Source organism: Cryptomeria japonica, chromosome 5 (assembly GCF_030272615.1).
Source record: "Cryptomeria japonica chromosome 5, Sugi_1.0, whole genome shotgun sequence".
In the NCBI taxonomy this organism is placed as follows: Eukaryota; Viridiplantae; Streptophyta; class Pinopsida; order Cupressales; family Cupressaceae; genus Cryptomeria; species Cryptomeria japonica.
In genome coordinates, this window is record NC_081409.1 from 377450308 (window position 1) to 377472908 (window position 22601).

Consider the following 22601-nt stretch of genomic DNA (forward strand, 5'->3'; position numbering starts at 1 on the left):
AATTTAATTAGGAGTAGGAATCAATTAGGGTTAGGACTATGATTCAATTAGTGTTTAATTAAAGATATAAAATAAATTTTTGAGTTAGGGTTGAATTATGGTTATAGTTTAAACAAGGTTAGGGTAAGGATTTAATTAGGGAAAGGGTTAGGTAAAGTTAAAAATTGGAGTTAGCATTAAGGATCAATTAGACTTATATGTAAAAAAATTATTTAGTGCTAGGGTTAAATTATTGTTCGGATTAAAAGAGGTATTGGAATTATAGACATGACTTTTATTAGATTTAAAATAGGGTTAGGGTAAGTGTTAATATTAGTGCTCAATTTAGGTTAGGGATTCTTATGTGTTAAATTTAGGCTTCAATTAATTTATAATTAACATTCAATTAGTATTATACTTAGAGTTCACATAAGATTACAACTTAATTAGGGTTAGGATTCAATTAAAGACGCGTTACAAAATTATTAATCTCTTCTATTGCTAATGAATTGTAAAAAACTCATACTCAATTACTATCATAAATCTAAACAGAAAGTACTAGCCACTACGTGACACTTGTTTGTTGAGGTGCTCAAAGTGGCCCCCAAAAAAGTTAGATTATTTGTTGTTCACTTAGTCATGTTTTGTTGGTGCACTAATGTGTCATGACATTATTTGTCATTTTTTAGAGCTAAATAATGGATTACACTTAACAACTTTAAAGTCACAAATAGTACCATATTATTAAAAATATTGGACATTAAAACTTAAAATACTAGAAGAACTAATGGAACATACTCAACTATTGGATCCTTTCCCCTACACAAATCTTTGGCAATGTTTTCTTCTTTTTCTTTTACTTTTTCCTTATATAGTCAATTCTAATTTTTATTAGGGTTAATTTTTTTTTAAAATCATTTGATAAGTTTAGAATTTAGTTTTGAGATTTTGGGTCCAATTGATTAAAAATCATGTCAACTTATTATATTTTTTCTGGAGAATTATTAAATTCATTAAAGAAAATCAAATACTTATGCACTATGTTTTTATGTATTTTTGTTGTGGAATCACATTTTTCATATGATTTATATATTGAAGGGTATTTTAATTAATTATTAGAAATGGAAGTCATCATTAATAACCTTGAAATCAAGAATAATAAAAAAATTAATCTTTTTCAAAAAAAAAAAATAGTACTTTACAAACTTTAAACCTCGGGTCCTACTCTCCTCTATGTACACTCACTTTTGAACAAACCTCAATATTAAGATGTTGGTCTAGTTATAGATCTAACTATATGTTCATCTAAATATTACAAGACTATGAAAAGGCGGTGTTTAAATTATTTATACATTTTTTTTTATCTAGATAGGACTAGGATGAGGAAAAGGTGTGGTACTCATGCATTTTCTATTCTGTCTTGACTTTTCTTCTTAATTAATTTTAAACATTTAAATGGAACTCTCGCAATGTATTTCAACTAGATAGTGTAAAGGCGTGAAATATTTTTTTACTATTGCAATATGCCCTACCATTTTCTTTTTATGATTTTACGTTCACTTTGATTAAACTAGTCTTGATATGATAAATAGTCTATAAATGGCATACTCATGTGAATTTGACTTGTAACAATATCACTCATCTCTAGCGATCGATCTTGACGTGTAGATCTCCCACTGGCCACACTAAATGAAGCATGCAAGTGTGGATTGAACTATGTTTGTAAACCCCCAAGTTTACACTTCATATAATACAATTGGATTCTTTTGAAATGTGGCAAAAGGTACCTTGTGGCATAGAGTTCATAAAATTTATTTTAGTTTCCTTTGTTCCTTATGGATTTATTTACTTGCACAAGGGTAATGGACTTAGTCAACAATAATTACATACTTTTCATGATACAAATGAGTATAGTAAATGTGTATCTTCTTCATAGTTAGACAAAAATAATGTGTTAAAAATATTATAGGTTGATCTTATTTGATCAAGTTGAGATTGAGTGTAATGATACTTTCAATTGTTTAACATATTATTTATAGGATTTTTTTCTATTGATCATTACTATTTATATGGATTTTCTTGTCATCTCCTTTGAAGGGAATAAGGCTCCTGGCCCTGACGAGTTTCCCATTTTTTTCTTCCAATTCTTCGAGGAAATTATAGTTGAAGATGTAGGTAAGGCTATTAAGGAATTTTTTGGCAGTAGAAAGATTCTTAAAGAACTATTTGTTCCACTTTTTTAGTGTTGATTCATAAGTGCCCTGGTGAAAATTCTTTTGGAAATTTCGAGTCTATTAGTTTATGCAACTCTTTCTATAAAATTATTTCCAAAGTTCTCACTACCAGAATCCAATCTATTTTACCCAAGATCATTGCTCCTCAACAAAATGGATTTTTTCCTGGGCATTAGATCCTTGATTCTATTGTCACTATTCATAAAAATATTCATTTGTTATAAGTCAATGAAAACCAGGGTTTCTTGCTCAAACTAGACCTCTTAAAAGAGTATGATAGAGTTAATTCAAATTTTTCATTGAAATTCCTTAAATCTTTTGGATTTTGCAATAAATTTCCTGAGATTATATTGTAGTTGATCTCTACTACTAGAACGCTAGTTATAGTTAATGGCTCCCCATTGAGGTTCTTCCAAAGTTCTAAAGGGATTAGGAAGGGTGACCCTATCTCCTCCCTTCTTTTTATTAGCATGGTAGATAGTTTGGGAAGATTATTGCATCATTTGATGAGTAGAGGATAGTTTAAAGGGGTTGGGCCTTCTTCTAGCAACTTGATTTGCTCGCACTAACAATTTGTTGATGACACCATAGTGCTTGGTGAATCTTCTATCATTGAAGTTAGGAGTCTTAAGAAGGCCCTCTCCACATATGAAGCAACTTCTGGTTAGAAGGTTAGCCTCAACAAGAGCTCCATTTTTTCTTCAACACATTGGATCTCAGAAAGAGAAAAGTTGCGTAGATTCTAGGTTGCAAGATTGACTCTCTCTCATCTTTCTATCTTGATCTACCGATGTGTAATAAATTTCCTCTCTTTTTAGCTTAAATTTATTGAAAAATTTAATTCTAAGCTCCTCAGTTGGAAGGGGGCCCTATTGAGTCAAGTCTAGAAAGTCTAGTTGCTTAAAGCCTCTCTCCAAAAACTTCATGTCTATGCCATGAGCTTATTCAAGATCCCCTCTAAGTTCATGGAAGCCATTGAAATAATTTCAAAGCATTTTTTGTGGTCTGGAACTGAAGACAAGAACAAATCCCTCTTGTTGGTTAGGTCTCAGTTTGTAAACCAAAAAAGGAGGGGGGTTTAAATTTGAGAAAATTAAAAGAATTTAATTAATGCCTTGGGGTGAACTCACAATAATGGTTCCCACTTTTTTGCCACTTTTGACACTGAGATGTACATTTTTAAAATAATCTTCAACTTCCGAGAACTATAACTTTTAAACTATTAAAAATTTGAAGATGATGTAAATTAGTGATTTCTAGCATTTTGTTTGTAGATTCTATATACATTTTTTTCAAATTTTTTTGAAAGATTTTTTAAAAAAATTTCCATCTCCCTCGAAAAGTAGTTTTTTACAACAAACTACATTTTTTAAGAGTGATGTGCCTTCCGTAACGCATAACTTTTTTTCTATAAATGATAAAAACTCAATTCTTTCAAATTTTGGTTTGTAACATCAATATCCAGGGCATGCATTTGGTTTTATAGTGATATGTTCAATATTTTTCATTTTATAAAGTTTTGAAGTCCGACTAGTCATAATTCAAACATAGGTTTACGTTTGAACACATAACTTGTTCTATATAAATCGAAATTCAATTTTTTTTTTTTTGTTAGAAAGAAGACATCAATACCAAGGGCATAGATATTTTTCAAAATTTTTTTGAATTAGTTTCTTATTTTTCCCAATGCGTTGAACAGAGAAGTTCATGTTCGGTTAAAAACCAACTTTTAATAAAATTAAAAAATCAAGAACATAATAAATTCAAAATATAACAAAATTATATCCGTTGGAAAGCTTGTTTCGAGTACTACCATCTAATATTTTTGGGTTATGAAGATTATTTCATTCGTGTACTGAACCAGAGCTCCGAAGTCATTAATTCTTCAGAACTCTGAAATTTTTTGGGAGAAACTTCCAATTTTGGGGTTTCGATCGAACACATGTTCGATCGGATTGGGTTCGCTCGAACCAAAGTGGGTTCGAGCGAACCCCCATTCGCTCGAACCCACGAGCTAAATTTTGGCACGCATTTTTTGGTAACTGCCATGTTCGAGCGAACCCAACAATTTTTAACTGTCGGCTTTCGTTCGAACACGGGCCGACGCATTTTTTGTTTTTTTTTTCATTTGTGGAATCGTATAAATATCTATAATTTTTTTTCACTTTTTATCACTCAAATGATTAAAATAATTCGCACTTTTGGATGAGAGAAGATATTTGAAAATTATTTTGAAAGCGAATAATTTGAAGGTTTTTTGTAAAAGCATGGGGAACAAGAAGAGAAGGCAAAATAAGACTGCAAGGAATTATTCTCCCGAAACGGAAGAAAGATATCGAGAACAAAGAAGACAAAGATATCATGATGCAAGTATGTATTTTTAATTTTATTTCTATTTAATTTAATATGTATTACGTATCAATTAATTAGAATTCAATATTTTTTATCTAATATTTTTAATAGGATTAAAAATAATTTTGTTTTAATTGGAAAACATAATTAATTTGAGATAATACATGTGTATTTGCAAATTTCAATTTCCATCAACTTGCTTGTTGTGTAATTGCATTTTTCTCCTATATAATTAAGTTCATTTATAATAGATAAGACCTATTATGTCATAATTTTTAGGTTCTAAATTATATATATTGAATATTTAATCTACATGTACAAGTAATTTCATGTGATAGGTCCTTTAATATCACATAATATATTTGTCTTAAGGGTAGTTAAGCATATTAATTTTGTGAAATGTTTTTTCAAATGTGATCATATTGATTTTAATAATAAGGCCTATTAGGACTATTACATTGATTATAGTTCTTAAATGTGACATAAATTTATAACAAAGAAGATATTTAATTTAATATGTATTACGTATCAATTAATTAGAATTCAATATTTTTTATCTAATATTTTTAATAGGATTAAAAATAATTTTGTTTTAATTGGAAAACATAATTAATTTGAGATAATACATGTGTATTTGCAAATTTCAATTTCCATCAACTTGCTTGTTGTGTAATTGCATTTTTCTCCTATATAATTAAGTTCATTTATAATAGATAAGACCTATTATGTCATAATTTTTAGGTTCTAAATTATATATATTGAATATTTAATCTACATGTACAAGTAATTTCATGTGATAGGTCCTTTAATATCACATAATATATTTGTCTTAAGGGTAGTTAAGTATATTAATTTTGTGAAATGTTTTTTCAAATGTGGTCATATTGATTTTAATAATAAGGCCTATTAGGACTATTACATTGATTATAGTTCTTAAATGTGACATAAATTTATAACAAAGAAGATATTTAATTTAATATGTATTACGTATCAATTAATTAGAATTCAATATTTTTTATCTAATATTTTTAATAGGATTAAAAATAATTTTGTTTTAATTGGAAAACATAATTAATTTGAGATAATACATTTGTATTTGCAAATTTCAATTTCCATCAACTTGCTTGTTGTGTAATTGCATTTTTCTCCTATTAAACATGTTGAATAATTTAGGTGAACTATTTATATTCAACTTCACGTACATGCAAAAACATTTCAGATTAGGAGGTCTATTATGCAATAATAGGTCTTAAATATACTCACATGTGACAAATTATAGTCCACTTAAATTATGGTCCATAACAAATTAATATGAGGTCACCTAAGTTATCGTATGCATGCATCAAAATATTTGTACTTTTAATTTTCAAAATTGGAATTTCTAATTTATCAAAATTTTATTTTATGTGTTAAATTAGTGCTCAAAATTAGAGATTGAACTTTAATCCTAACCTGAGAACAAATTGAACTTTAAACCTAAACAAGTAATTTAATTAGAGTTATAACAATAAGGTCTTAAAAAAGTATTTAAATTTAATAAACCAAATTGAATGGGCTTTAATTTTAACATGTAAAGCTTTAAGCCAAATTCACCCCTATTCTTAATCCTAATTGAATAATCTCTGATTAATTCAAGAACCTTACACAAACTCTTAAATTATGTGCAGAACGGGCAAATGAACCTGTTGAAGAACACAATATAGTTGATGAACATAGGGAGGAGATTGTCCAAGTTGAACCAATGGAGACCTTTGAAGGAGAGGGGTCAGGCTCCTTACCTCCTACCACTGATATGGATGAGCATATTGTGGATCTAGCTAAACAGGTGAAGAGAAATATTTCTTATAAAAATTTAGATCATTTACTTGAAATGGATGTGGATGAGTTGAAACGTCTCAGTGAAGAACCTAGACATACTAAAAGGAGGTCAATGAATAAAAGTGCAAAAGAAATAATGTCGCATTTCAACAATCTTGATACTACACTAGAAAAAGCTCAATTGTTATCAATTGTACTTACTCATAAAGACTTAATAGATCCAATGAAATTGTTGGGTATAGATACAACAAATCAAAAGAGGAAATATTCTCAGCTACAAAAATCTATTGTTGATAATGTTAAGAAAGGTTTGGTGAACATTGGTAAAAAATCTCGAAAACTAGATAAGACCATTTCAAGAAGAGTGATGTTGACATCTTTAGTAAATGAAAGATTGCCTCAAAAAAGACAAATCTCTTCACTGTCATCTGAGTTTGGTTTTAGTAGAAGGACAATATCTAAATATGTTAAAAGGAGAAAGATTTTGGATGATACTACCTCAGAAGGGAATTGGGCAATTATGTGTAGAGCTCCTCGTTCTGATAGAATTGAAGATGTTGTTAGGAACTTTGTGACAAGTTTTTGGAATGATAATACTCGCCCTTCATCAAATAGTAGAGATGTTATCAAGCAAAGGATTGGTCCTGATCGTTATGATCTCCATGTAAAACATTGGCTAGACACAACAAAACATGAATTGTATGTATTGTTTACTAAAACAAACCCTCATATAAAGATTGGACAAACCATGTTTGAACGGTTAAGGCCATATTATGTGAAGTTAAACAAAGTTTTCGAAACTTGTTGTTGTCGTTATCACATCGAATTTGACTTGTACTATCAGGTGTTTCGAAAGATTAGAGAAGATAATGATGGTTATGAAAATGCTCCTCCTAAACGAACAAGTCAATTTATAGCATCCATCTTATGTGATAAATCAGATGATAATGCAACCGGTCAAATAAATTGCATAAGAGGAATTTGTGGAACATGCGGGGACTTGGCTAAATTGCCTTTGAGAGATGAAGATACTGACATGAGGAAGATGGTAAATTGCAAGAGTTATAAGTACAAAAAAATTGAAACAAAATTTGGAAAGGAATCTACAAGACTAGATTATGTAGAAGAAGAAATACCTATTGGAACATTTATGGAAAATTTTCGTAAGTTGATAAAACCATACATATGCCATGGTTTTTTTGCCAAGTGGCAAGCAGAACAATTTAAAAGATTAAGAGACACTTTCCCACTTGGAACTATTTTATCTGTAGTTGACTTCGCAGAGAATTACTCTTTTGTGCATCAAAAAGAGATTCAATCAGAGTATTATTTTTCAAAGCAAATCACTATTTTCGTGCATGTGTGTTATTGACATGCACAGATGAATTTAGATGGTGTTGATAGTACATTTGAAAATCGTGTCATTAAGAAAGAGTACCACTTCTATATCAGTGATGATAAGGAGCATGACACACTTTTTGTACAACATTGCTTTAAGAAGTTTTTTGAATATTTGAAAGATAGAGGCATAACAATAGTTAAACATTTTGTTTGGTCTGATGGATGTGCGGCACAATTCAAATCTTCGAGGCCATTTTATGCACTATGTAGATATCATCGAAATGACAAAATACCACATGTTTGGAGTTTTTTTGAGAGTGGTCATGGAAAGGGTGAACATGATGGTGCAGGAGCTTGTATCAAACGTGCTATAAGAAAGCATCAAATAAAGTACACAGGAGAACGTATAGAAAATGCACATGATGTTGTTGAATGGTGTAAGAAACACTTTGAACAACCTAATTATCCTGGGGAATCATCATCAGGAACATATAAGCCCATTCCATATAGAGTGTTTTGGGAGATAACCGGTACGTGTTCTCTTTTAGTATTTTATTCTATTTTTTTTTAATTTAACAACTTGATCTACATGTATGTATTCTTGTACACATGTACATTTTACAGATGTGGATAGAAAATCAATGCATGGATGCAAGAGTGTGGAGAGGACAAGATCTTTGCATTGTGTCATGAGTACAGATAATCGCCCATGGACATTATACACTAGAGATTATTCATGTTTTTGTTCTGAATGCATTTTCGAAAACTATGTTGATTGCAAGAACCAAGAGCTTGGATATGTTAGTGAATGGAAAATGGTGCCACTAGATGTTTCTGACACATACGAGGATTCAAATGAGGATGAAAACTTTGAAGACATTCCTTTGATTTCTGGTGATTACGATCATATTTCAGGATTGATTAAAAAAGGTATGTATGTACATGACGTACACATGTAAACATTTCCTTAAAAATGACATATAACTTAGAATTTATTTAAATTGTGTCAAATTGCAGGAGATATTTTTGCAGTCATAGCAGAAGATGGAAATATAGAAGGTGTTAGTTATTATTTATTGCGTTGCACAGAAGAGAGAAAGAAGTTATCAAAATCTGAGATGAGTGATGGAATGTCATTTCCCACAGGTTTGAGTTCTGATTTGAATATGTACATACATACAAATCGCTTGTGTGAATTTTTTTAATTTCTCATGTTTCTTATATACATGTACATGCAGGATCAGTTGTAGTGCAAGGGACATATTTCAAACAAGTTAAAATTGTTCAACATGGGATTCATTTCACTGAATACCAAATTGATAACAAGGTATATCAGTATAGTCACTTGGTCATTGCTGTTGGCCTAATTCTTCAAACAGTTCCACGTCGAGGGCGGACTCAAAAGTGGAGACTAGATAGTGAAGATCATGACAAAATATTAAGTGTTATTGAAGAGCGTTGTGAATCACTTGATGTGGTATGAACTATATATACATAATTTAGTAATCCACTTGAATTGAATTTTAATGTAAAAGTTCAAGATAAATTCTAGATCTCAAGTAACTTGTTTTGAAACTATTTAGGATAAATATTTTTTTAAGTTTATTTATACATTATATCAAATTAGGATGTATTTAAATGTGCACGTGTTTAATTGTATGTAATTGTATTTGTATTTAATTAAAAAATGCATATTTAAATTAGAATGTAATATGTACATTTGTAAAATTGATATATTTAATATGGAATTAGGACATGTACATGTTGTGAACTATTTAACTACAATATACATACCTAGAAGCTCACATACCTACAAATATACATACCTATGTAATATACATGTACTGGATGTGAACTATTCAATACATGACCTATCTTAGTTTAGTTTGTTCATTTCATACATACTCTTTTGTTTGAAAATCAAACATTTATAATTGAATACATTTAAATCAAGTTTGTTTGAAAATCAAACATGTATTTAAATCTAATCTAATCAAACATGTATAAATCTAATATAATCAAACATGTATAATAGATGATCAAACACAAACTAGGTATACAGAATAATCTAGAGTCTAAATAAGTCGTTGTACATGCATGAAATATACAATCTAATCAAACATGAATTTAAATCTAATCTTTAATCAAACATGTGTATAAATCTAATATAATCAAACATGTATAATAGATCAATCAAACACAAACCAGGTATAAAGTATAATCTAGAGTCTAAACAAGTCATTGTACATGCATGAAATATACAATCTAATCTTGAACATGAATTTAAATCTAATCTTTAATCAAACATGTGTATAAATCTAATATAATCAAACATGTATAATAGATCTTGATCAAACACAAACCAGGTATAAAGTATAATCTAGAGTCTAAACAAGTCGTTGTACACATGCATGAAATATACAATCTAATCAATCATGTATTTAAATCTAATTTAATCAAACATCATGTACATAAATCTAGAATATAATCAAACATGTGTATAAATATAATATAATCAAACATGTATAAAACTTATAAAATGTATAATCTATAGTCTAAACTCCATGTATAAAGTATAATCTAGCTCTAGTCAAACACAAACCAGGTATAAAGTATAATCTAGAGTCTAAACTCCATGTATAAAGTATAAAGTATAATCCAGAGTCAAACATAAACCAGGTATAAAGTATAATCTAGAGTCTAAACTCCATGTACGTGCATGAATATATATATATATATAATATGAAAGTATATAAAAAGATAAATGTAAATGAGCTATAAAGTCTGGAGCAAATCAACACTGGGGATCATCATGTCGGCTATGAACTGAGCGACCATCTGAGGGGGAGTCCTACAAAAGTAGAATTTATTTAAATATTAAATATAATATATATAGATCTCTCTAGACGTGCATGTACATCAAATATATATATACCAAAAACCATAACTAACCTGTACACTAATGTCAGCATCTAAAGAATCTCTCCTACGCACATGCTCAGAGCTCAAGGAAGGAGTGACATGAGCTAACTGTCAATTTAAGGATTAGTCCACAATCAATTTAAATGATCTACAAATTAAAACTTAGAAAGTTCTAGATTATTTAAATTAAACATGAGATCTATATATATATATAGATTTATTAGGTACAAATTTGCAATGTAAGTATACATATCTTCTAAAATTTTAAACGCACATGTACATGTACATACCTGTGTATCACCTGGAGTAGGCTGTATAGTAGACTGATCCTGTCCCGTAATCATATCAACAACATCACTCGTGCCAGCATATCTCTCTCTAGCTGTACGTATCACTGAGGAGTGCAAGGGGCTAACTAGATGAGTGGGCATCGTGGATGAAGTGTCTGACTGTAGTAGCATGTCCATAAATCCAGTATGGCTCAAATCTCTCAGCTGATCCTCAAATGAGTCCAAACCCTCATCTGTGATATGTACCTGATCAGCTCGTATCTCCTCACATGAATCCAACCGGCCCTCATCTGTGATATGGAGCTCATCAGCTCGTAGCTCCTCCTCTGCAGCAACAGAGTGATCTGTAGGTGGGTCAGTGCCTGGAGCATGCGTAGAGTGATGAGAATGCTGTGACTGCCTCGGGGTATGCGTCGATGCCGCTGTAGCCTGAACATCTCTGAGAATCTCCTCTCTAACATCACCCAATGGTATCCCAAGTCGAGATGAAATAAAACTATAAGCATGTAGTAGGTCCTCGACTAAATACTGCGACATCTGTACATGTCTACTACCTCCGACTATAGCTGCTACCTCATCTGGGGAGGGGATGCCAGCAGAAATATACCGATCATCTGAATCTGAAGCCCCCCCATGACTAGAAGATGCATGATCTATGGATGATCGCGAACGTGGTCGAGTCATCATATATCTGCCCACCCTGTCAGAAGATATGGTGGCTGCTGCTGATGCAATATGTCCAATCCTATCAATTGCTTCTCTCTGAGAAGCAATCACAACGTGATCTGCTATGGGTGCCATGGCTGGGACTACTGCAGGAAATCTCTGGCCAACAAGGTCCCTGTGTCTAGGCGGAGCTCTATCACGCCTACGGTATGCATCTCTATCAGCAATCCTGCCCCTCCCCTGTCCATAATATCCCGGAATATCAAGGTAGTTTGGTTTCATCTGACAATGAACCTCAGCAAATACCTGTTGTGCAAAGTATAATGGAATCTGGTCGTTATTAGGATAACGACCATGGGCTGCTAAGAATCGTGGGTAAATCAGTGATGCAACCTGTGGGTCAATACATCTGGTAACCTGATATCCCCTCACCTTACTCTTCTCCTGATATTGTGGGAAGCATCTCTCCTTGATGGTCTCCTTCGAGACCACCCCCACCACATCAGCAAAAGAATGAGGACCCCTCACCTCACTCCTCAACTGTCTATATATATCCTCTATAACCTCAGGTGAGAATGAGGTATGAGATACTAAGCGGTCCCTCAATGTCTGCAAACTGTCAAAAATGGACGTGCACGTACTCTTGTACACGCCATCAGTACGAGGGTCATCTAGTATGGCCCTCAACCTATGCAGCTCTCGATCACTATAATGAAAAATAGTGGCAATATCGGGCAAGGGGGGATCCTGCTGTGGAGGATCCTGCTGTGGTGGCTTTTGATGTGGAGCCTGCGTAGGTGGATCCTGATCAGGAGCCTGTGAAGGTGGATCCTGATCAGGAGCCTGCAAAGGTGGATCCTGATCAGGAGCCTGCGAAGGTATATCCTGGGATGCCATCTATCTAGGTACATGTCATAAAGTTAAAATAAATACGTAAGCAGAGAGAGAGAGATCATTTTCATGAGAGAGAGAGAGAGAGAGAGATTATATACATATAAATCTTCATGACAGAGAGAGAGAGATCATTTTCATTTTCAAAAAATACATGTAAAAATTTCAAATATTTCAGTGAGAGAGAGAGAGAGTTCATATATTTCAGATCTAGAGATAACATATATTTCAAAGAGATAGAGAGATCTAATGTACATGTACATATTTAAATCTTTGACATACATAAAAAATTCAAGAATAGAGAGATCTAACACGTCATATGTATGTTAGGACACTATATGATCCTAAGGGGAATGTCATATGTATAGTAGGATGTTATAAGGGGTCATATGTGGGTCTAACCACATATGACCCCTTAGGACACTATATGATCCTAAGGGGAATGTCATATGTACAGTAGGATGTTATAAGGGGTCATATGTGGGTCTAACCACATATGACCCCTTAGGACACTATATGATCCTAAGGGGAATGTCATATGTACAGTAGGATGTTATAAGGGGTCACGCATGTGTTAATGCATGTTGACCCCTTAGGACCACATACGACCCCTTAAGATAGTATGTGATGGACTAAGGGGTATGTCGTTCACACTAGGATTCTATAAAGGGTCATGCATGTGTTAATGCATGCGTGAGCCCTTAGGACCACATATTCAACCCCTTAGGACACATAGGAAATTTCATATGTACAGTAGGATGTTATTAGGGGTCATGTGTGACCTACTAAGGGGTCACGTATGTGTCAATGCATGCGTGGCCCCCTAGGACCACATATGACCCCTTAAGACGCTATGTGATGAACTAAGGGGTATGTCGTTCACACTAGGATTTTATAAGGGGTCATATGTGGTTATAGGATTTTATAAGGGGTCATATGTGGGTCTAACCACATATGACCCCTTAGGACACTATATGATCCTAAGGGGAATGTCATATGTACAATAGGATGTTATAAGGGGTCACGCATGTGTTAATGCATGTGTGAGCCCTTAGGACCACATATTCAACCCCTTAGGACACATAGGAAATGTCATATGTACAGTAGGATGTTATTAGGGGTCATACATCTGACCTACTAAGGGGTCACGTATGTGTCAATGCATGCGTGGCCCCTAGGACCACATACGACCCTTAAGACGCTATGTGATGAACTAAAGGGTATGTCGTTCACACTAGGATTTTATAAGGGGTCATATGTGGTTATAGGATTTTATAAGGGGTCATATGTGGGTCTAACCACATATGACCCCTTAGGACACTATATGATCCTAAGGGGAATGTCATATGTACAGTAGGATGTTATAAGGGGTCATATGTGACCTACTAAGGGGTCACACATGTGTTAATGCATGCGTGACCCCTTAGGACAACATATGACCCCTTAGGACACTATATGATCCTAAGGGGAATGTCATATGTACAGTAGGATGTTATAAGGGGTCATATGTGACCTACTAAGGGGTCACACATGTGTTAATGCATGTGTGACCCCTTAGGACAACATAGGACCCCTTAAGACACTATGTGATGGACTAAGGGGTATGTCGTTCACACTAGGATTTTATAAGGGGTCATATGCAGTTCTAAGGGGTCATGCATATGTTATAACAAATGCATGACCCCTCAGAACCACATATGACCCCTTATGACACTATGTGATCCTAAGGGGAATATCATATGTATAGTAGGATGTTATAAGGGGTCCTATGTGACCTACTAAGGTGTCACGCATGTGTCAATGCATGCGTGGCCCCTTAGGACCACATATGACCCCTTAAGACGCTATGTGATGGGCTAAGGGGTATGTCGTTCACACTAGGATTTTATAAGGGGTCATATGTGGTTATAGGATTTTATAAGGGGTCATATGTGGGTCTAACCACATATGACCCCTTAGGACACTATATGATCCTAAGGGGAATGTCATATGTACAGTAGGATGTTATAAGGGGGTCACGCATGTGTTAATGCATGTTGACCCCTTAGGACCACATACGACCCCTTAAGATAGTATGTGATGGACTAAGGGGTATGTCGTTCACACTAGGATTCTATAAGGGGTCACGCATGTGTTAATGCATGCGTGAGCCCTTAGGACCACATATTCAACCCCTTAGGACACATAGGAAATGTCATATGTACAGTAGGATGTTATTAGGGGTCATACATGTGACCTACTAAGGGGTCACGTATGTGTCAATGCATGCGTGGCCCCTAGGACCACATACGACCCTTAAGACGCTATGTGATGAACTAAAGGGTATGTCGTTCACACTAGGATTTTACAAGGGGTCATATGTGGTTATAGGATTTTATAAGGGGTCATATGTGGGTCTAACCACATATGACCCCTTAGGACACTATATGATCCTAAGGGGAATGTCATATGTACAGTAGGATGTTATAAGGGGTCATATGTGACCTACTAAGGGGTCACACATGTGTTAATGCATGCATGACCCCTTAGGACAACATAGGACCCCTTAAGACACTATGTGATGGACTAAGGGGTATGTCGTTCACACTAGGATTTTATAAGGGGTCATATGTAGTTCTAAGGGGTCATGCATATGTTATAACAAATGCATGACCCCTCAGAACCACATATGACCCCTTATGACACTATGTGATCCTAAGGGGAATGTCATATGTATATAGTAGGATGTTATAAGGGGTCCTATGTGACCTACTAAGGTGTCACGCATGTGTTAAAGCATGTGTGACCCCTTAGGACCACATACGACCCCTTAAGACGCTATGTGATGGGTTTTGGGATATGTCGTTCACACTAAGATTGATTTTATAAAGGGTCATATGCGATTTTAATGGGTCACGTATGTGTTAAGACACTATTTGATGGACTAAGGGGTATGTCATTCACCCTACAATTTTATAAGGGGTCATATGCGATTCTAAGGGGTCCCGCATGTGTTATAACACGTGTGACCCCTTAGAACCACGTATGACCCCTTAGGACACTAGATGTGATCCTAAAGGGAATGTCATACATGTACACTATTATATTATATGTGATCCTCTATGACCTCCTAAGAGAACGTATAGTGTCATATGTGGTCTTAAGGGGTCATGTTGTGCGTGTAATAGGATGTGAAAATAGGTCACATTGTAGAGGAAATTTATTTTGTCTAATTTGTTTAAATTTGGTATCTAAATTTTCTAATGTTTATTTAAATTAATTTTTTTAACGTTTTTCTTTTTTTGCTAATGTTTTTCTAAGATCTGATTTACTACAGGGTAGTTTTCTATGTTTTTCATAACAATTTTTTAAAATGTTGAAAAAAATATACATCTATACAATTACGTAATTTTAAAAACAAATTTACACATTTCAATCAAAATATTAAATTATCAAACATTTTTCTAAAATAATGAAAAACAATAAATTATCAAACATTTTTCTAAAATGTTCAAAACCAATAACTATATATAATTATTTAATTAAAAAATTAAATTAACAAATAAATTATTTACAAATTTAATAAAAAAAGACATTATTAAACCAAACAAAGGGTTATTTTGTGCACCTGATATAACAAGGGTCGAAAACTGAAATAAGAAAGATGCTAACTGCTGCAGACAATGCTCGATGACGTGATGCTGACGACTGGTTCGATCCAACCCCCACCAGACAGAAAAAGTCAAATGTAACAATGACCTTTTAACTGTCATTTTCGATATTTATAAAATTTAAAAAAAAACCCTAACTGCCAAGGGTTCGAGCGAATGGGGGGTTCGAGCGAACCCATTAAAATATCGATATTTAATGGGTTCGCTCGAACCACCGTGTTCGCTCGAACCCAGCTGAACCGTTTGGTTCGCTCGGACTCCCAGGGGTAGTCCGAGCGAACATTTGTGTTTCGCTCGAACATTGTCAAATCCGAAATTCCCACTTTCGCCAAATTCTTTCGTTGGCAAAAGTGGGAACCAGTTTTGTGAATTCACCCCTTGTTGGCTCAAAAAATCTAGAGTTTGTTTAACTTAGGGAGAGTTGAGTTTGATCTAGCGCAGTAAGTACCTTCAAATTATTAGCTCCCTATCAAATTTCATATCTTCTCAGAATTTCCCTAGGGGCTTTGCCCAGTGGAATCATGTTCTACTATCTAAGTTTGTCATTGAGAAAGGGTTAAGCTGGGTGGTTGGTTCAGGAAGGAAGATCTACTTTTGGGATGATTGTTGGATTGGCCATATGCCTCTGTCATGCTCTCCATTCTTTAAACATGTCACAACCCTCCTTTATCACTTTTTGATTTGATACAACTCTATTATATTTTTGGTTGAGCTATTGAAAATAATTGAATGAATATTATAAAAAAAATAATAATAATGGACCCCCACACACACTTGGAGAATATAATTCAAAAGGCATTATTTATTTTATTTTTATTTTTATTTTCCCACTCCCAATTATGGCACATGTTGTAGGAGGAATTAGAAGCTTCTAGAGGAATCTTCAATACCTTGCATGTAACTCCCCCACTAGGATTTTAATCAATGTTTGCATGAGTCCAATATTGGAAAAGAATCTCATTCTTAATTAATTTCTCTAGATAGTGGAATTAAGGAATTTTTCTTATATATTATATGCAAGTTTTCATAAGAGGGAGTTGATTATGTCTTGAAGAAAATTTTCCAAGTTTCCTTGTTGTTAGTAGTAGGATCTTCTTTGGTAGTCTCATTTTCATTGTAGGATTGTTAAGTTGTTCTTGAAGATTTCTCTCAAGTTCCAAGGAAGGATCTAAAAAGGATAGCTAGAAGATTGGAGAGGATTCAACATTGAGCTTTGATAAGCCAGGTTCTCTTCTTTTGTCATCTCTCATTTACATATGAGAAATTTGTATTATAAAAAATTATAGCTTCTAGATCTTCCTTTATATATATATATATATAAAAAAAAAAAATTATTAGATTGTAAATCTTTTCTTCTTATTTAGGGATAAATATTGATAAAAGTATTTTCATATAATGCATGTAAAAGATAGCTTTATGATTTATTTAATTTTCTTTAGAAAAATCTCAGATCTTGCTTTTGCTTTTCCCCAAAAAAAAAAAGATTTTCTAGATCTGTGCAAAAATCATATTTCCCCTTATTTTAAATTTCTTTTTCTAAGATTAAAACTCTTCTTTGTGTGTATGAATCTTGTTCCTTATTATTCTTCTCTTAAATTCATTACTCTCGCCCTTCGAATGGAAATCTAAATGTAAATCTTATTCTTTAATTAAATCTTACTTCCCTGTGAATAATCTTACCTCTATGTGAATATAAGTTTGATTATCTGTATATGAATTTATTTAAATATTTTCCTATGAGTATAAACCCATTTCTCTCTCTGAATGTAGATTTGATCCTAAATCTTAATCCCTTAATTTAATTCATCCTCCTCTAAGGGCAGTCTTAGTTCTCCGTAAACAGAAAACGTCTGAAAATAAAATATAAACTTCACTGCATTCACTATTCTCTGTGGAAATGAAGTATAAATCTCTCTTTGTGAATATTAGTTCCTGAAAATCTTTCTTTGAAAACTTTGTTTTCTCAGCATAATCATCTACCTATCTCTGTGAAAATTTAGTTATTTGTATATTGCTAAAACAAATTAATTTCTCTATATTATTTTATCCCTGTGATTAAATTCTTATTCTCATTTTTTTTTACATTAACATTTCTCTTATTCATATATCTATTTATATATTCCTCTCTGATCTTATCAAATAAACAGGAATGAAAAGGAAAAAAAAAGTCATATATGAATATATATACAATTATATTTTGCGAATTTTAAACTGAATGCAAAAAAAACATTTATGTTAATGCACAGCGTTACTGAGAATATCCTCCTACACTTTATGCCAGTCAACGCCGGGAGGAGGGGGGGGGGGTTTATTAAACCCCGGGGAGTGGTACCCTCCACTACCCCCTGCGGTCACTGCTACGGTAGTGGCCGTAGAGGGAGTGGAGGGGACCACGGCTGTCCCCTCATCCCTGCGAACCTGTACCCATAGGTCCGCAATGGTGATGGGACTCGTGGGCCCCACTCCCACTTGGCTTTAAAAGCCACTTCAAAAAAATTCGAACTCAAGATTTTTGTTAACTTTTTTGTTATCCAAATTTTATTTTAATAAGATTTAACTTAGGTAAATTCAAAATTAATCACCCTTAGTAAAACTTACAATTAATTTATTTTTAGCAATTTTTCTAATTACAAATTTATTTTATAATTTATTTATTATTAGCAATTTTTCTAATTGTAAATTAAATTGAATTAAATTTTATAATTGGAAATTTATAAAAGCTACTTAAGATTCGTTGAGTCACTTAGTTGGCATTTTGGACTCATTAAAAGCAATTAATTTATATTAATATGGTTTGAACCAAATGTCTAAGTTAATTGCTATTTTTGGGACTAGTGACTTTATAAGTGATTATTCTCATGGTAGAAATCAACACATCACTTAACCTTGCATGTAACTTACACTATCCTTGCTTCATGCGAATTACTTATACATTACTTGCATTATTGATGACAAAGTTACATTTTCTTCATCTTCATGCAAGTTACATGTTTAATTATTAATATACAAGTTTCATAATCATCATTATTATGCAAGTTATATTTCAAGTTTTGAATATTAGATAATTTAGTTATGGTTTTATTCCATGTGGTTCATCAAGTAGGTGTTTCAATTAAATAAGCTTTGCAATGTCTAATTATACATGTTCAATTCATAATTGTTTTCAAGCATGATGTTTTCATAGCTTCTTAGTTAGAAAACTAAATATAGGAAGTCGGAAAACCAAAACCTAGCAGCGTTCGGTATATACAATGCCTCTGGGTCACGCTTACGGTGAATGTTGTCGTTTTGAACTACTGCACTTAACACCTAATAAAGCTACATCAACAACATCTGTGGCATCGTCCCTATAAATCATCGGGGAGTAACAAGGGACACTTGGAAGTTAAAGTCCAAGGGACGGGTTATCCCCCTTGGATCGATAATCTAATAAGATAATCCTTAAATGATTTTTACATCCGCTGAGTTAAACCATAGTAAACACCCTTAAGGTTGATTGAGTGAAATGCTTTTATGAAATTGATTAATCTTGAAGAGTTGATGTCGATTGACAATTTAGTCAAGGGTGACGCTTATGATAGGTATTAAGATCTAGTTGTTTTAGGCCACAAGCAACAGGCCATATTGAGCCTTTGCTTAAGTGCTACCACCATGGGTAGCAACTGCAGAGAAACTGTCTGGGACATTGACCCTAGAAAGGGTTGCGTACCCACTAATCAGTTTAAATCAAACCATAGAGTAGAAAATAGAACTACATACTTTACGCCTTGATCCCGTGCTAAAACGGGTATGTAGGCAGTCTTGGGACGGAGTTGTCCTTGGTACTCAGGTGTTCATGGGTGGGGTCTAGGTTTGGTAAGAAGATGGATTGAGAAGAATCCTAACTTGAAAGATAAGTGAAATAAAAAGGGAAAAGTAATTCAATGCATACTCGAAAGGAATCCCGTATGGATTCGCTTGATTTCCCGAGGCCTTAAGACAAATTCTGAGGCGGAATTCAAGCTTGTATTATTTTGATTACTCCTAAGGACGGTGACCTCAGTGCACTCCTATTAGAGGAGTGTAGTACTTAGTGAGTGACTCAGGACCCTAATTGTCCCGATGAGTCTAAGTCTCTGGCCAGAGAACCTCCTATCCCAATTGGATAGATGCCTACCCCGTATGGGTAGATGTCTATCCTGTATTGGATAGATGAAACCTTCTGCTCCGTATGGACAAATGCCTAACCCATACGGTTAGATGCTCATCTCGGATGGATGAATGCCTAATCCTAATGGATGGATGCCCAGAGTATGCGATTGAATCAAACACAAATAATTAAAGTAAACACCAAAAAAAAAAGGATGGTCAAATTTTATGGGGTTAAGTAAAGTGGGTTATTACATGTGGTATCAGAGCAAAGGTTCAAATCTAGGCCTTGTGCTCACTTCAATTTACACAACTAAGGGAATGTTTTGCAATGGTAGAAATTAAATTTTAAAATCTTAAATCAAGAACTAACTACATAATTTAACTTTCAGGTAAAACCCTAGAATGGCTAGAGGAAGAGGAAGAGGAAGAGGAAGAGGAAGAGGAAGGGGTAATGGAAAACGTACTACCACTAGAAGACAAAGGGAAGCTAACCATGAGGAAAATCATGAAGAAAACCATGAAGAAAGCCATGAGGAAGACCATGAAGGCAATCAACATAACCCAGGGAATAACGAAGATGGGGTAGAGGCTATAATCAACCTTCTAACCGAACAAAGGGATAAAATCAACTTTCTGGAGAAATCGATGCAAGACCTTAGGGCAAGGCAGAATGACATTGAAAATTGAAGTGGTACTGAAAATGGGAACCCTGGTAGCAATCAGGGGAATATGATGGGCAATAGAAAAGAAAATAACATATTGGAACTCTCTAAGGATTTGAAGAAAATACCCCTCCTAAGTTCGATGGGAGGCAAATTAGTTAAATGAAATGGAAAAGTATTTTGAACTAAGAGATTTTAGTGAAACAACCAAGGCCTTATGGGGTTCCTATCAACTCACAGGGGAGGCAGCTAGTTGGTGGACCAACACCAAGGAGCAAAATGGGTATAGCAGGGATACGATCAAATGGGATCAATTTGTTCGCCACTTCCAAGAAAGGTGGATCCCGCAATTGTTCATTGATGAGAAGGTGACAGAATTCCATAATCTACGTCAAGGGTCCCTATCAGTCCAATAATATTGGGATAAGTTCACCAAATTGCTTAAGTACATACCAATGTACCAGAAAGATGAAGAAGGCCAAGCAAGGAAGTTCATTTTGGGACTAAATACCAACATAGGGGCAGAGGTTGACATGCATGGACCCAAAAACATGAACGAAGTACTTGAAAAGTCCCTAAGGCAAGAGAGGAAGATTCAAACACTAGCAGGGCAGAACTATAATGGGAACCACTCTTTTAAAAGAAAACAAGAATTCAAGGGGAACACTAACTTCAACAAAAGTTAAAGGAATACTTCTTCCGAAAGAAGGCCACCCCCTAATCAATATCAGAGGAATGGAAATAATAATAATAACAGGGGCAATAATAATAGAGGCAACTATATCAGGAATGACCAGCAGAACAGGATAACTTATCCACCTAGGGCCAATGAAACAAGGAACGATCCCCCTAGGAATCAAGGCAGGAGGGGTCCTCCAGGTGGATGCTTTATGTGTGGAGGAAACCATTTTGCTAGAGAATGTCCCAGGATGCAAGGTCAGATTAGGGCCAATCAACCCCAACAAGGGCCCCAACAAAGGATTCATGTAGCAGTTAGGAAGCGAAGAGAAAGATTCCAGAATGTTCCCGTGGAAACTACAGGTACACTATTTGAACAACAAATTTCAATTCTAATTGACACTGGGTCATCTGAATGTTTCATCTCACCTGAATTAGTAAGCAAATATGCATTAAAAGTTAATCAAATGGATTCATCATGGACGGTTCAATATGGGGATAAGGCAACTAGGGAAGTAACTAAGTGTTTGCCGAGGGCAAGGGTACAATTTCCTGAGTTTGAAACAAGGGTAGATCTCTTTGTGGCACCCCTAGGATTATATGATGTAATTATTGGAATGAGTTGGTTAACAGATCATCAAGCTAATGTAGATTGCTATAACAAAGTTGTTGAATGTTTGGATGATGGGGGGGAAAGGGTCAAAATCCAAGGAAAATTAAATCCCATTAATATAGAAACCATATCAGCCATGCAATTAAAGAAGGAAAGAAGAAGAGGAGGCCTAATCTATATGGTTTAAATTGATGAAGGAAAAGACGAAAATACCCCAACTTTTGAAAATACCCCTTTCTTAAGAGAATTCAAGGATGTATTTCCAGAAGAATTACCCAGCTTACCCCCTAAAAGGAAGTTTGACTTTTCTATCAACATACTACCGAGAGCTGAACCAGTATCAAGGGCACCTTACCGAATGAACACAATTGAAT